Raw genomic sequence first — 16981 nt, forward strand, 5'->3', positions numbered from 1 at the left:
GTCTCAACAGCTTCTGGCTCAAACTCTTAATTGTCATATGGGATGCCTATGTGATACTTTGTTATATGAAATCAAACACACAAAACTTAGAGAAAAATGGTAAAGTAAAGAAAAAGTTGAGTCAGTAGGTAGACTTCTGATACTGAAGGTTCAGTCCTTCCAGAAATTTCAGTTCAAGTTTTGTTTGAGAACAAGATGGGCCTGGTTCTGGTTACCAGGGGTTGGAGTTGCCACATGGGCAAAAATTTGAAGAGAGTCAAATTGAACGTTATGACATCTGCAACGTGCTCACTGATGCATGAAAGAGAAATGCTGATAGTATACCCCATGCTTTATAAAATTTTAAACAGGACACTAACAGTATATGTCATCTTTTTCTTCTCTTCCTATGGAGTACAGTAGTAGGAAGCAAATTTCCAGAACTGGAGTACATTTATGCGAGGTTATTGGAAAAAAGATCATGAAAGCATTCATCACCATTGCTCATTTATTGTTGTCTCCATGGCCAGAACAGTTAGCTTATTCTTTGACTGATTCATGGTTTCTACTCGAAGGATTTAATAATAAGATTAATGCTACAGAACATAATTAATAGTAGGACAAGGTCTGGTTTGCTGTCAAAGTAAGCCCTGCTGTACCCTGGTCCTGCTTTTCAGCTGGACCAGAAGACCTCCTTGGTTCCCTTCCAGGCTAATCTACTCTCGTTTTGTGATTATGTGCACTCATTATAGAGGTCTGGGCTTATTATTAATTATTATTATTATTATTATTATTTTTATTATTATTATTATTATTATTTCTTCATGCCAAGTGTTCCTTGTATTGGAGAGCACAGTATAGCTAAATCACCATGGCAATTTTCAAGGTTCGAAAACCATCGCCTTGGTTCCTTCCTGAGTTTGGTGTTTTCAATACCCACCTTGAACACTGGGTAGCTCTGCCGTGTGTAGCTGCTTCACCATATCATCAAGGGGGTTATTTCTTCCTTCCATTCAGTCCAAAGAAAGGCTGCTTACTAAACCTATTATATAGAACTAGATCAGAATGTATCTTTCACTCTAAGAATTAGCTGATGGCAGCTGATAACATCTGACTAGCAGTATCTCACTCTTCAAAACTCTTGTACATGGTAGTATGGCACATATATTATTTCCAGAGAGGAACAAAGCCTTGGGTGATATTATGGTCTTTTCTCATCTGATTTAAAAGAACTGCTTTACACATACCATCTAAAGTTAATGTTTTTTCCCTGTTTTCTAAGGGAATGAGACTTCGTTTGTCCTCAGTTGTAATAACTTCTGAACCTGAGAGCCAGGCTGTACAGAGGGGCAGAGCTCTCAAAGGCATTACAGTTCTCAACCTAATGAAGACTACTGGATGATAGACAGAGACAAACACAAATTTTCAGTAAGGCAACAATGCAGCATAAACTCAGTTATATTAATAAATAGTAGCGAATAGTTGAAATGGACAACAGTTATAATGAAATTAGAACATGAAGCTTTGTAAGAAATGCTATGCTACTTTATATATTTTTAAAAATGTAGTATTTTGGAAATAGAAATTGCCACATTTTTCTAAATGCTTCTCTGAAAATGGCTAATAGATTTATTTGTTCATAGCAAAAGAATAAAATTAATGGGTGTTGTATTCCCACACCATTCCACCCTTTTTCAAGCATGTTCGTACAGCTGTAGAAATCAGCTTAGTTTTGCCAATAGTTATAAGCAGCCATACAAGGCACCAGCCACCTCTGAGACATTGGATGTGCCACAAAGAATGGATGCCTTTAATGCATTGCTTTTATAAAACATTTTGGCAAATGAGTTCTTTGACATGTGCTGAAATATGTCTTCATAAGTAAGATGTATAGTGATGCCCCATTACATCTTAAACAATTAGGAAATATGGAAAGGAAAAGAAAGCTGTGGTGTAAAATTTTTCTCTGGGATTATGCTCAAAAATGTCTAGACAAATAGTATTTCACATTCGTTGCAAGAGAAATTTCTGTATTAAAAAAAAATAATAATCCAGAATAACCTTGTAAACTATTTATTTTCCATATATCGAAATGCTACATATTTGTTCTTGAATTCTCATGATTTTATTCATAAATTCATGTAGTTACCTGAAATTGATATCTTTCCTAACCTAAGATAAAGTAAAGACTTTTTTTTTTTTTTTTTTTTGGTATGTGTGTGAGAGATTTATTTTGAGTTTTTACATTTTAATATCACAAACAGTGGAGATTACTTTAGGGCATGGAATTTATGAGTGACAGCACTGTAAGAAAGAAAATAGAACTGAGAGCTTCCCTAAAAAGGGGATATAAACTCAGTTTTGATTATGTGTGTTTACATGGTGAAATGGAAAGCTAGGAATACAAAAATGAGCATTTGTTACTGTTAATTCTTGATTTATTTTTTTGCCAAACAGATGTGTGCCAAATATTATGGAAATAATTAGGGAGCTCTTCTGAAATTTTTCTGCAGTATTGAAACAAACATTAGAAATGAATTAATAAGTAGACCCAGTTTTATATTTCTTCTGTGCAAATAATTCCTTCTGAGGTCAAATTGCTCTTTGTTTACTGATTGAAATATATGACTACTGACATTCTTTGATGGCTAGTTAGGAATCTAATCAGCTTTCCATGCACCTTTTTTTCCTTTCTTCTTCTTCTTCTTCTTCTTCTTCTTCTTCTTCTTCTTCTTCTTCTTCTTCTTCTTCTCTTCTTCTTCTTCTTCTTCTTCTTCTTCTTCTTCTTCTTCTTCTTCTTCTTCTTCTTCTTCTTCTTCTTCTATTTTTTGATAGAAGGATTGTGAGGGGAGGGAGAAATGCTGAGTTTTGGATAGGTGCAGAAAAGGCTGATGCATGTGACAAGCAGAGAGTAAGCATTCAATATTTACAATTTGTTTAATGTAGCAGAAATTCAGGAAAGAATGTTACTCTATGTTTAGTTTTTTTGTAAAAAGATCTGTAAATTCTGTTTTCTCTGGTGGTTATGACCTACTAAAAATAGGAAAAGGGAGACTTGCTAACCACTATAGCTAGCTGTTGTGCATGATTCAGAGATGGTATTGTATAGAGGTATATATATTACAGTAATGCTAGGTTTCTGTAAAATCTGTGAAAGGACACAATAGACATCTAAATTAAGAATTAAGGTTGGACTTTGGCACTGACTGGAAGTTCACTGTAGCCATTCCTGCTGACAGCTACCTGAGAATACTAAAAGAAACAACTGGCATCCAGTTGCCACCCCTACACTTTTAGCAGCTTTTCTCTCTGCTGAGGTGCATTCACAGACAACATAACATTTTTATTTTACTACAAAGTAAAGAAAGACCATAAGAGATGCCATTAAAAGCGTTCTTCTGTCTAGTCTGAGTCTGATCTTGTACGCAATTTCAGAGCACGGTGCCTGGGTTGCAGGTGATGTTGCAGTGACCACTGCACTCTTTCTGAACAGGCGTCCCCTTGCTAAGCAAGAGCTCCATGGTTACAACACGTATGTGGAGTTCTGCGTCAACTGCCATTACTTGCCACTTCTCCCTGAAAACAGGCATCCGCATTTTCCTCCTCCAAGGATTCTGCTTTTTTCTTAGGAAAATACTGTCAGGCTTTTCTGTTACTGTTGTGACATAACTCATAAAACAGTCAAGGGTAGTAGTGAAAGAAAGTAAAAGGCAAGGTCTGATCTTTAGCAACATGTTTAGGATGGTCATCTGGGAGATAAAAAGCTTGGGGCTCCTGTTTCAATAGTCACTTGGGTCTTTTAAATCAAGCAGTCAGTGACTAAAATACACAAATGGTCTGCAGACTGGAACCAGGACGGGATGGGAGCCTGGGACTCCTAACTTTAATCTGAGTGCTCAAGCCACTAAACTACCAAGCCACATTCTTGATAATATTCTATCTTGGCTCCTAATTCCTCTTTAATATTCTTTTCTCAGAGGCTGCATTCACTAAGCAATTTACAAACAATACCCTATCAGATAAAAACGCAAGAGCTGCCTTCCATAATAATAACAGAACACAGAATAAAAAAGACCAGTCTTGCCAATAGTATCTAGATAAGATCTGTTTCAAAGTGAGAACTTACATCATACACTAAGGCTTTTTATTGAACTTCTATGAGAAACATAATTACTACCCAAGTCACCATAGATAAGCTGATACTTGTGACTGATTAAAGTTCATCAGAACTTCAGACACTTTTAAATAATACAGAATTATATACAATAATGTATGGTAATCCATTAAAAACAAACAAACAAAAACCACACACACACAAAAACTATTTGTTAACCTTTCTGTATGACAACTGTATGTTATCCGCAGAAAGTATGTGAATTGTATTGGAGATGATGAAATGTGGACTGTGTGGCCTAAAAGCATAACAAAAGTCTGCACTTAAGACACTGTACTGGTAACAGGTAAGCAAGATTTGCTGAGACTGATAAAGACCTGGGTAGAGTAAAAATGAATACACAGGGGAGTAGATTTACTCCATGGAAATGTAAGGCTGAAAGGAACCTTGGGAACATAGTTCAACCTCAGCCTCCAGATAGAGTTAAATATGCAAAATTCACTTCTGACAAATGTTTCTCTCTCCTTTCCTGAACTATCCCGTGATGGCATGACTTGCCTGAGGTTATATAGAAGGTCAACAGTAGAGCAGAGGGTAGACTTCGGCATTTCTAATATTCCAGTCATCAAATGAACCTTGTTTTTCCAAATGAGGAGTATTATATTTTAAATAGCTCTACAGAATAGAAGAAGTGGTGAAATTTTCTGTAATCAACCATTCTGTACTAGCAACTATAATTAAAAGGGAAGAGGAAACATAAATATAGAGTAAGATTAATTTCTACCTTCTCTGGTTTCAGAGTAGACAAACTGAATCATTCCCATTGATTTATCTCACAAAGCTACATTTTGGGTGATGGCAAATGGTCCCTAAGGAGCGGAAGGCTACTGAAACTTACTGAAGGTACAAAGCTTGGCCCAGTGCAAACCCAAACGCAAACGCAAACCCAAACGAACAAAACCCCAATAAAACAAACAAACAAAAAAGAAAGCAGAATATCATGTAAGGTATTTTTGGATGACACCGAAGACTCTAGTACTAGAACTAAGATGCAATTTAATAACATAAAATACAGTGTCATGAATTTAGGGAATAGTAAAGAGGGTTTCTAAGATAAACTTTGAATTAATCACTTGAAAAATACGTCGGGAGATACCATCTAGTCATGGGGTGACTATGAATTGAAAATGTCCTGCATTAATGGAACCCAACTGCTGTTCTGTAAAGTCTCAGATTAAATATTATCAGTACAAATGGGAAATGTTCAGTCTTTTTAAAAGACACTCTGGAATTGCTCTGGAATACTGCGTTCAGGAAAGAAGAGTCCATGGAGGTAGATAAAAGGACAATTTTTCTTCAATGACAGCCCTGGATGAAGAAATGGAGTAGAGAAATTATAAACTTATAGAAAACAAATAAACGCACATCAGGTTGCTTGGTAGTAAAACAACATTAATTTTATCTTGCACAAACTGACTTGATTGAAGAAAGCAAAATATTCAAGAAGGGTGGACACATACTGGAAATAATGTAAGATAGAAAGATTTTGTGTAGATTTATTTTGTATTATTCAATTATTATTATTATTATTATTATTTTTTTTTTTTCCTTGGGCTTGTCTTAGTTCATGTCAATGCCGTTATTCCATCATCAAATAAGAATACTGTGAATAGGTTCAAGTTTTTTTGATTTATCCACAGACAAAAACTTCATTTAAGTAGTGTTCAGTTTGAAAAAACATACCTCAACAGTTTAAGGTGAAATATGTTTAAATATATTTTAAAGCTGTTGCGATTAATTAGTCCCACTTCATAAGTAATAAATCAAGGGAGTTTATAACTAGGTAGGTGAATTGAACATTAGAAGTCATAAGAACATGTATTTAACTGAGCTAGGAACATTAAAATTCCTTTCAGAACCTTTCCAAATTCTTCCCTTGTCGAAAGGCTGTAACGTTGAAAGGCTCCTCTGTACTCATTCAACAGTGAAATTACCTCTTTTGGTAGAAATCTTGACTTTCCTCATAGTGACATTGTGCAAAGCCTACAAGATTGTGTTTATGTATTTTAATGTTTATCAATCTAAATTCATTTACGTGACACTAATTTTTAAATCCCATATTATTTTATCTACTTTCTCCATGGTGATGTTGCTTTAAGAGAATATGAAGGCAAGAATATGTCAGAATATGTCAAGAATTGGCAGGGATCTGGGGGAGGTGCAAGGAAAAGATTGGGTTTGTACCGTCAGTTTTGTGGATGCATTCTGCCAGATCACAAAGAGAGGTTTTAGTGCCATGTTCCAGGCATGAAGGATGAGAACCACAAGTTGTAGTGGAAAGCCAAAGTGTGCTTATGCCCTGTGGCAGAGTGGCAGCTGAAAGCACTTGTCAGGTTTGCTTTAAACTAGCTTGATTGTGTACAGGAACACTGCAGCTGTGGGAGCAGCACAGGCTATTATTCACTTACTATCTCTGGCTTGGGAGGACAACCTTGGATTCTCCCAGCTATTTTTCCAGTAGTGTTCCCATGATGGTGTGTGAAGGACCTAGTGAGTCTTTCATATCGTTGGTCTGCAGTGGGGTGATACCTGGTACCCTCTGCTTTTGAGTTTCATGCATAACTCCTGCTTAGTAACTTAATGCAAGCCTTTGCTTTATTCCGTTCAAAAAGTGTTATCCTTAGTTAGTGCTTCTTCCTACTTTCAATACTTCTTATTCCATTGTAAAGGGAATTCCAAAGCCCATCAAAGTCCATTGCAGGATTCTCACTGTCCTGTGTGGAATTTAGACCAAATTCTAGCATATAATTTACCTTTATATGCACTACAAATGGTCAGCTGTGAGCATAAATTACGTCACATCTTAAGCTGACCCACTTTTTATTCATATCAAATTGTCTGAAAGTGGATAAATAGCAAAATTTTGCTAAGTAGTCAAAAGGATCTGAATGCCTTTGACAATTTAATGCATTTCTCACTGCTAAAGGAAATTTTGAGAGTATTCAGCTTTTATCTTGCACCCTTATGAGTTGTTTCTGTCAGTAACATTATCCCCCCATGCCCCCCCAGCTCTTTAGCAACCTGATTATGACTGATGTTCTACCTTACCGTCACATAACTTATTCCACCACCATTTGCTTCATTGTGACCTATCAACTATGCAATGTTAGATCTGCAGCTGGCATAAATCAGCATCTTCAGTTGACGTTTATTGTAAAAGAGAGCCTTATGCCAACTATCAAGGTAATACCTATGAGAAATAAATAAATATTGCCAAGTGGCCTCATAAGATCAGCATTACTGTCACTGGTAAAAGCACCTGTGCTAACTTTGCAACTTGGGCAACAGTATTTTTAGGGTTATAAACACTTTAAATAGGTATATGGCTGAGAGACTGATCTACTTTTAATTTATTGGCCTCTGGGGAAGAACGACTGAAAACCATTTTAACGGCAGATTTATCAAAGTGAGGGAAGGTAATGGTTATTGGTACCAAGGATGCTGATGAGAGCTCAGACTATGTGCTTGTAACAAGCCTCTGAGTGGGGGTGTCTCAGCTGAGCAGAAGTAACTGCAGAAAGCACAGGAGTAGCTAAATGATGAAAGTCAGTAACAGACCATTAATATTTTAGCAATGTAGTTCCATAAATACACTTTTGTTGTAGGAAACTCTCTGTGCCTAAGGTAGCTGTCTAGAAAATGGAGTAATTTAAAGAAAAAACATTGTCTCATTATCAAGGAAAGCTGTCAAAACCACTTGGCAAACAAAACACGCAAAGTGCTCAGTGCCAGAAATATTTATGCATTATTCTTAAGAAAAACACACACACATACACATGCAAAACCCACCAAAAAACCCGGTGTATTTTACAGTCTAGCACAAGTTGCAATGCAAGCATTTTGAGAAAGAAGCTATGGGATGTAAAAAGCTCATAGACTGGCCTCTGAAAATGTATTTCCCTGACATTAAGAAAAACAGAATAATATACCTCTCAATTTTGATCGAATTGATCCATCCTAAAATAGAATATAAGTGTTGTATAAGTTTCTTGATCTCATTCCTAGCATGGCTGATCATCTACGTTATCCTTGACTTCCACCACCCAAGGACCATAGTGTCACTCATTGCTTCTTAGAAAGTCATCTGATGAATGCAGGCAAAGAAGCAAGTGGAGATGAGGATTTTGTTGATTGCCTTATCTAGAACTTCTTGTATGCCGAATCAAAATTTCTAGCTAATTCCTACCTTTTTGTGTATGATTTTTCTGACACTTTTTACTGTCCTCTTCCTTCTGGATTTGCCCACCAGCTAAGAAATATCCAAAATTGAATACAGGATGACTAGTCTGACAAGATGAAGATAATGACTGAACAACTGGATGGCCTGCAAGTGTCTTGAAAGGAATATCAAGGCAACTCAGCTAAAAGTTTCTTAGTAATAAAGGTGAAGTGTCAGAGTTTAGACCCAGCTTGTGGTGCTGCCAACTGCTCCCAGAATGCTTCAGACACTCAATTGCAAGCCAAGAAGTCTCACTTCAGTTTCCTCTTTTGTCATATATCTTCCTAACTCCTTTTGCTTTGTTTGTAGACAACAGAGCAAGAGGAGAAATAGAAATGATAGATGCAGCCTCCATTGTCTGCATTGCATAAGGAAGGAGATTTGCAGTAAACAAATTCCCTTCTGAGATTTTTTTCCTTCTTTATACACAGAGAGGAGAAGAGAGGAAGTAAAGGAGCTTCTTGTCTTTTCTACACCTACTACTGATTTAATGTTTGTTTATTTGAATAGCTTGTCAAGCCAAAATAGGCACCTGCCAACCAAGTTGAAGCATGAGTTACTCTGAACGCTGGATAATGACTGTCCCTCCCCACAGAGAGAGGATGCACATGGGGTGAGGAAGGAAGTTGTGTGGGGAGGGATGCTGCGGGGGTTGTATGCTGGAACAGAGCGAAACACCGCACAGGAAAGCAGTTACTCTGCAACTTTTGGATAGTAAGCAAAGGAAGAAAGTTGAGAAAGAAAGGTCTTTGAAAGGGAAGTTTGTTCAGCCAGCCTGGGTCACTAGCTGCCCTGTGGCTGTGCCATCTCCTGACGTGAGTCTGAAATTTAGGGAGATAGGACAGATAAATTATAACAATAATAATAACTTCTATTCTTGCTATTTCATATTATAATAACGATTATTATTGTTGTCCTCTGTGAACCAGGAGCTCTTGTGTTGCCTCGGGCATTGGCAGCTGCCCACGGGGAGGCTGCGGGCTGCCAGCTGCAGCGGTGCAGGCAGCAGGCAGCCGGGCAACAGGCAGCCGGGCCCCGGCTGGGCCACCCCAGCTCCCAGCCCTGCAGTTGCAATTTCAGACCCAACAGGTGGCAATCACAGCCCGGCCTCTGCCTCAGTGGAGCACCTGCACAAGAGCCTCTGCCTTCCGAAATCCTCCAAACCCAGCGGAAGAGAGAGAGTGCCAGCACTTAACATTCACCTTCCTCTCAATGCGCTGCTTCCTTTCAGATTTCAGGCCACTTTCCAAGCGTGATGGAGTGCTTTACTCCATGTCAGAAATCTGAAATAAAAGAAAGCAGCCTCAAACTATGGCTGAGGCCACAGCCTCTACTCCGTGACGTTATCTGCAGTCACAAGGCAGTCCTCAGGCTGTCCTAGGTCTGAGCCTGGTACAGGGTTTGCCCATCTTGTTCTATTTTCAATTCCATATTTGTTCCAGAGCTAAGATAAAATAAACAGTCTCAGGAAAGAAGGAGATAGAGAAGGGGCGGGGGTGGATGGGGGGGGTAACAGCGCTGTTAGTGAAGCTGAAGAGTTCACGCATTTCCATGGAAACATTCACATCCTAGCAACAGCTTATTGATAGCAAGATGACATGGAAAGACAAGAGCTGATGTCTTTGACTCATGGGAAAACAAGCTATCCCCAATTTCTAATTTTTTACCTCGTATTCTTTTTCAAAAGTGCATAAAAACATTATGCATTATGCACTAACATTATGCACTAACATTAACATAAAAAGCCCCAGTCAACTTTTCTTTTCTTATTTGCTTGTGCCTTTGTGTTGAGGCACTACCTGCTAAGGAAAGTTCATACAGTTGAAGTATTATCAGCTTTGTCTGTCTGGCCAGAAAATTAATTATAAGGCAACAAAGAAACCCAAAGGTATTGAACTTTTTGTTTTGTTTTGTTTCTGTTTTTATTTAATTCTGCCTCTAGACCTGATGTCTAGCAAGATGTTTTTGGATTAGCTGAAAACATCTAGAAGGTCAGTGCACCATTTTCTGTCCATCTGCTCTCTTCTGAGAACATGGATGCTATAGCATAGGTTGCTGATATGTAGCTTGGTGGGATTCAAGGTGGGATCAGTTGCTGTATGGTCTGAACTCCATGTGATGTTCAGGGAGTGTGAGTAGCATTGAAAAGCTTTCTGTCTTTGTGCAGCCTTGGGTTAGGGTTGGTAGAAAATGCCTTTCCTTCACTTTCCTTGCATATGTTGGTACAAGAAGCTGCCCTTGGGTGAAGATAGTGTACAGCTGTCACTGCATGTGAAAGGGGATATCTTTGAGAGCAAGGATCAGACAGTTGTTAGTACTAATATTACTATTAAGCTCAGTAGCATTGTGGAGCCCCAGTCATCTAAATATGACTTGTTCCATAGAAATACAGAAGTGCAGAACAAAAGGATGATCAGTTTGTTTGCCAATATGATTGCTCATCAGCAGGAAAAGAAAAAGAAAAACAATAACAACTTTTTTTTGTGTGTGTGTATAGTGGTTGGATATATTTCTGTTAAAGTAGGTATTTCAAAACCATTTTGGAAGTACAGGAAATGTATGCTGTCTTTTTGTACATAGCATCACTACAGTGTAAACATTTGTTTAAGAGTTTTGCTGAATTGGATTCATTTAATGGACTCCCTAAGCATTACTTTTATTGTGAAGAAAAAAAAAAGAATCATAGTATTTCCATGGCTAATAGAAACCACTTTTCATAATGTGACCCTTTATCTGTACATGAATTAAAAATGCAACTAATCATACATCCCAAGAGCAATCAGTGATGGTTACAGAGTTAATGAACTCTGCTTATTTACCTACCTTTTCGATAACAAAAATATTTCAGTTTTTCTGAATTTTTTGTTCTCTTAGCATAACTTTTGCCTTAGACTGCTTGTCTGATCAGCAAGCCAGGTTGCTGTTCTCTTACTACCCTTCCATCAGATTTATAATAAATGAGGTAACTAGTGTTGTGGAGTCATTGAAGGAACAGTTAGAAATGTCTAATGGAGAGGAAGAGTACCATAAGAACAACACTGAAATAACTGGAGATTTCCCTTTGTGCTGTTCAGATGGAAGATTTCTATAGGGAAAGAGAAGATGCATGTAGAAAAGAGCTATGATATTTAAAGCAAGAACTTGATCACAATGTGGGATCCTAAAGTCTATCGCTGTTTTCACCCTATTGACAATGGCACTTTATCTAACTTGGTATCTTCTTTTCTGATCTTCAGTGTGTTCAGTGCTTTCACTGCTGTGGTGCTGCATTTCCAGAGCAGGATCAACATGAGTGATGCAGATTCTACATACATCCTGCCGGGTTCCCTATAGTAAGCAATAGATCAGAAGTAATCCTGAGAGCAGAAACTAGACTTCCCAGGCTCTTCCCAGTTGGCGCATACTTTTACACAGTTTTTCTGAATCTCCTAGCTATGATCGGCTCCAGATTTGAGAGTGGAGGGCAGAGACATGAAGAAAGCAGAGTATTGTCCTGAAGGACCATAGGGGAGCCTCCTACATTTCCTCAGTGCTTGCAAGGCAAAGTAACATGCCCTGTAAATAGTTAGCTAGGGTCTGCTGTGATTTTCACTTACTCATTTGTGCATTCAAAATTCTTTTTGCTATTCTCCCTTCTTGGATGCATTCCACTTTGAGTAAGGGGCAAAGAAAGGAAAGGTAAAAAACTCTTCCACCAAGGTTGGTAGGGGGTATCAATTTGCGTGACAGTATGTTATCAGGTAGCTTAGGTAAAAATGCTTATTCCCTCCACTGAATCTTTGGGAGTTGTCACAGGTTTGAAAAGTTATGTGTTTTGGAAAGGAGCATACAGGCAAGGAACAGCTGCAAATATTGTTGCTGTCTCTCCAAAGCAGAATCAAGACAGTTCTGCATGTCTAAGCTCATAATTTCTCCCTCTGTTGAATAATATGCAACAGTATGAGGCAGGCTTTTCAAGAAATGTGATCAACAATATTATCATCAGGACATTATCTAGAATATTATCTCCAGCAGGAACTGGAGGTGTGTTGACTTTTACAATTTTTTTTTCTCTTTTTTTTTTTTTTTTTTAAATTCTAGGAATTCACATTAATTCAGGGCCTGTGGTACGCATCTAATGCTTCTATGATACTGATTTCTCTTGACTGATACAGTGACAGATACACTGACTGATTTGAAAAAATGTGTCTGTCTTTCTGATGAAGGTGTGTTACCTGTTAGTAGCAGATTGATTAGTCAACATTAGCACCTGGGAATGCCTTGATTTTTATCACTTCAAGCAAATATGTCTGCAGCTGGAGACATAATTATATGAATTGCTGAAACACATTTTTGCTATTCTTTAATTATATTTTGACAGAAAAGAAATGTCAAGGGAGTAGCACTTGCTTTTTAGCTCTGAAACATTTATCTCTGTTGTACACATTTGTCTATGCTTTGTCACGCTATCCTTTCAGATCTTACTTTTGCAGCCTTGTAGTTAGTGTCTTGCTATTGTTCTATGATTTAAGATTTTATACAAAGATTTTATAAACTACAGCTACAAATTGTCTTCTCTGAAGATGCAGGCCATCTTCACTCAGATGCAAAAGTATCAAATCTGGAGGAGCTTTGACGATTTATACTGATTGCAAAGCTGAACAGTCTCTCTAAGATTTCACTCCTGGCACATGGTCCTCTCTGTGAAATGCCAGTGGAGGATATATCCTGTGTGACAGAAGAGGCATTAGTAAGAGTTACATGGGGCTTCAGGATTAGTGTATTTAGGTTCTATTTTTGTGGTGCTTATTCTGATATGCATCAAACAACTGGGAAGAAAAGATAAAACTGGAAATGCCAGAAATGAATTCTGCCTTTCTGCTATTGTCTTAAGAGGCAAAATTTCTGTCTGAGTTGTTTCTTTATACAACAGCCAAGGACCAATCTCATCTGCAATGCTTGTACACAGCTAAAATATAGTCAGATTTAGTATGGATGTTTATCAATGGTAGAGTTTGTCCTACCATCAGTAATCGTTTCCATGTTGAATGACTGTTTTCTAAGAGGAATGCTCACTGTTATAAAATATCCAAAGCCAATTAAAAGAACACAGCTGTAGGGGAATATGGGCCAAATGATCTTTTAGTGAAGTCACTGAACTTACAGCAATAAGCACCAGCTAAGTAGCTGTCACTGTATCCCAACAATAAGAATTTACTGACAGGTCTTTTAAGCAATGCATGGCATTTCTGTATCTAAGTTGTGCTGAGGAGCTGATGAGAGAGACACCATGTACAATGCTGTTTTCTTGAGATCTTACTTGTAATTAGGATATACCCTGAGGAGTGACATAACGGTTGTAAGTCTTGCTGATGATTTAGGTGTCACATTTCCTACAGAGTAATTACTGAACCAGAGCTCTGTTATGATGTACCCTATCATCCCCAGCTCTACAGGGGCTTAAGACTGTAAAATCTCTAATACAGAAAAGACGTACAAAAGCCCAGTTGAAGGAAGACATGCCATGCACACTGCCAGCAGTTTCCTCACCAGACCCCTCAAATTCCTCTGGCATTACTAGCTCAGCTGAGCATGGCTAAATGTTGTCTGAGAGTTGTTTCCCCCAGTCTCTCTCCTCCCCACCTCCTCCCAGGGAAGGTGCACAAGGTCCAGGAGCAACCTCAGGAGAGTTATGAGAGGGAACAAAGAGGGAGCAAGAATGTTCAAGTATGGGGAAAGACACGAGGAAAACTTTTGCTTAGCAAGAAGATACATAAATATGGGGCATGTGAATGAAAGGTTGCACAGGAGTCCTGGCATGAGAAAAGGGGACAGTGGTAAAGAGGAATGGGGGATAGAGACCTTGTGCTTGGCAATGTGGAAAGTGAAAGAGTGGGACCACGCAGTTGAAGATGAGCTGATAGGAGCATGAGTAAAGGATCACAGACACTCCCAGGAGGCTTAGAAATGGAGGAAGGGGGATGGATAGCATACAGGGAGCTGAGGTAATAAAACAAGAAGGAATGAGCCCATGTTTGAATAACACTTGCTAGGCCTTCAAAAAGAGAAGACTGTGATCATCTGGGGATGGGTCATAAGGGACAACTGACCACTGCAGTCCCAGGATGACATGAAAGCTGACTGATTATAAGCAGGCTTCCAAGCAAGTTCTGAATGCTGTGTTTTAAATCCACTTACCTCAAGTATTCAAGAATGCATGTTTAAATTTGCTTTCTACAGTCAAGTCATTCTATTCAAAGTCAGTTGCATTTTACCTTAAGAGGAAGAGAACATGAAAGGAATTGGAAAACACAGGAAGTGAATTAGAATAAAAAGACTTGGTGAATATGTGACATTTTCTCTGCTTGCAGTTCTGAGTAAAGCTTTTCCCATGTTGGACAGGGACTAATGCAATAATAGGAAAAAAAATCAGATTTATTTTTTCAAATCTTTGGGACATCTGAGAAAATGCAGTGGATTGGTTCATTGGTATTTCATGCCTAGCTGCTTAGCATGATAATTATATATTTAAATTTAAATAAGTGAGAAATACATTTTCTGATGTGGTGTTCTTTATGATTTAGGTTGCTATAATAATTTTATTCTAAATGGCCTTTTAGATCTTAACAGGTTTGAAGTCTGAAATTTCTCTTATGAGTGAATTGTCTTTTTGGTAAACCATTTAAACCAATAAAGTGACTATCAGTTCACAATGGGAAGAAAGACATTCAAAAGCTTCAAAACATGAGGTCACAGAATGAGGACAGAAAGGAAAACTTGTGCTAAGTTTGCTTCCATGTGAATTTCTGAGTCATTTTGTGTCAGGGATCAGAATTTAATGTGCAACTGAAATATACTGTCACATGTAACAGAGACAAACAGATGCAAGGTCACTGTCCTTGTCCTGTGTGCATGCAAATGCAGCTGAAGATTTTGTTCTCCTCTTGGACTTTGCTAAGAATGCACTTGAGACCATGGAAAAGAAATGCGGATATGAATGAAACTACTTGTGGAGACCAACGCTCAATCTAACCCGTGCTGGATTTTTTTTTTTTCGTATGTGTATGCACATATGTATTTATCTTTATGTGTTTGTGGGAAGGGTGTATGCCTGTCGCAGCTTCTGTAGTTTGAGGGATCTGGGTCTCATTTTTCATTCCCAGTCTTTTAGTATTTCTTGTACATTATTAACCCCCAACTCTGAAAAAAGTCTCACGCAACCAAATAGATTAAATTTGACTTTTTTTGAAGATTTCAAAGCAAAAGTGACATGCAAACTAGATTCTACATATCTTTATCTTCAATTACATTTACATTTTACTTTATGAAGGAAAGGTACAGGCTTGAATATGAGGTAAAAAGGTTGGGGGAGGCATTTTTCTTTATTAGGTTTCATAAGCTCAAATCCAATACTTTCTTCTGTAATAATGTGTCTTTGTATCTGTGGTTTGGCTCATTATGGTAAGGAACCAAGCAGGAAATATGGGTTCAAATCCTAGTAGCAATTTCTTCCTCACAGCTTCTCCATGCCTAGTCCATCATTCTGCATCTGTTAAATAATGAGATTAATCTAAAGGCAGAAAGCATTGCCATCCCACAGATGGAAGCTACATGTAATACAGAAATGAATTTTAATGCTTGTCTTTATTAAAAGAGAAACAAAGCCACAAATTGAAAAGTCTTTTACATAATGCAGAATTTTATAGAGAAGTATTTTATACAGCTAAACCAGATTTCACATATTTTTCACTTCTGGGGGCATCTCATGTTCTAGAAGAGCAGGGGTCTTTTTGCCTATAAATCTTCATGACAACTTAATCTCTTCTGAGTCCTGTGAATATCATACTGGGGATTTTTATTTATTTGAATTTAAGCTTGTACTTTATGCAGCTGGCCAGAGATGGTGCTGAGTGCTCAGGTACTGCAGAATGAACTGCAGTGGGAACTTGTACAGAAGAGATTTGGGGCATTAATCAGAGCTACAGTCAGCTGCTATGGATTATGACTTTGAGTAAATATAAAATTACAGTACTTGTAACACTTAGCCAGACAGCAACAAATAAAATGATTTTAGAAAATAAGAAAAGGGTTGGGAAGCTATAACACTGGAAAGAAGATTTATTTGTTTGTTATATTTCTTGATATTTTCCTGCTCAGGGAAATAAAGGTGATCTTCTGGAGGTGAATTCATCTCACCCTCATCAGATAGGTAGTGATAATGGAAATAAGCTTGATTTACTAGCAGCACCCGTGGGTTGCACCTCATTTCTTACTGTCATTTCTTAATTGGTCTCTCATTTCATACTTGTCTTTTATTCCAGCATGAAAGTCTGTGCAATGTTGTGGAACTTAAGGCATATGAGGAGTTGCACTGTAAAGGGAGGTGAAGCTCTGCAAACCTTTTCCTTGTTATGAATGCTTATCTAATACCAACTCTATCGTAGTCAGTGCCAGAGCTCACTGGGGTAAAGACATCTGAGGCTTTCTGAGATGTACGGCAAGTTAGCCTGCTTTACACTGTGTACTGGTCTTCTCCAGCTCCTTCTTTCTGTTGGCTTTTATGCCCTGATGTCTCTTGTGATTCATGTAAATATCACCAAAATGTCAATACAAAGAACAAACAAAAACAG

This window comes from Cygnus olor, chromosome 3 (genome assembly GCF_009769625.2).
Source record: "Cygnus olor isolate bCygOlo1 chromosome 3, bCygOlo1.pri.v2, whole genome shotgun sequence".
NCBI lineage: Eukaryota > Metazoa > Chordata > Aves > Anseriformes > Anatidae > Cygnus > Cygnus olor.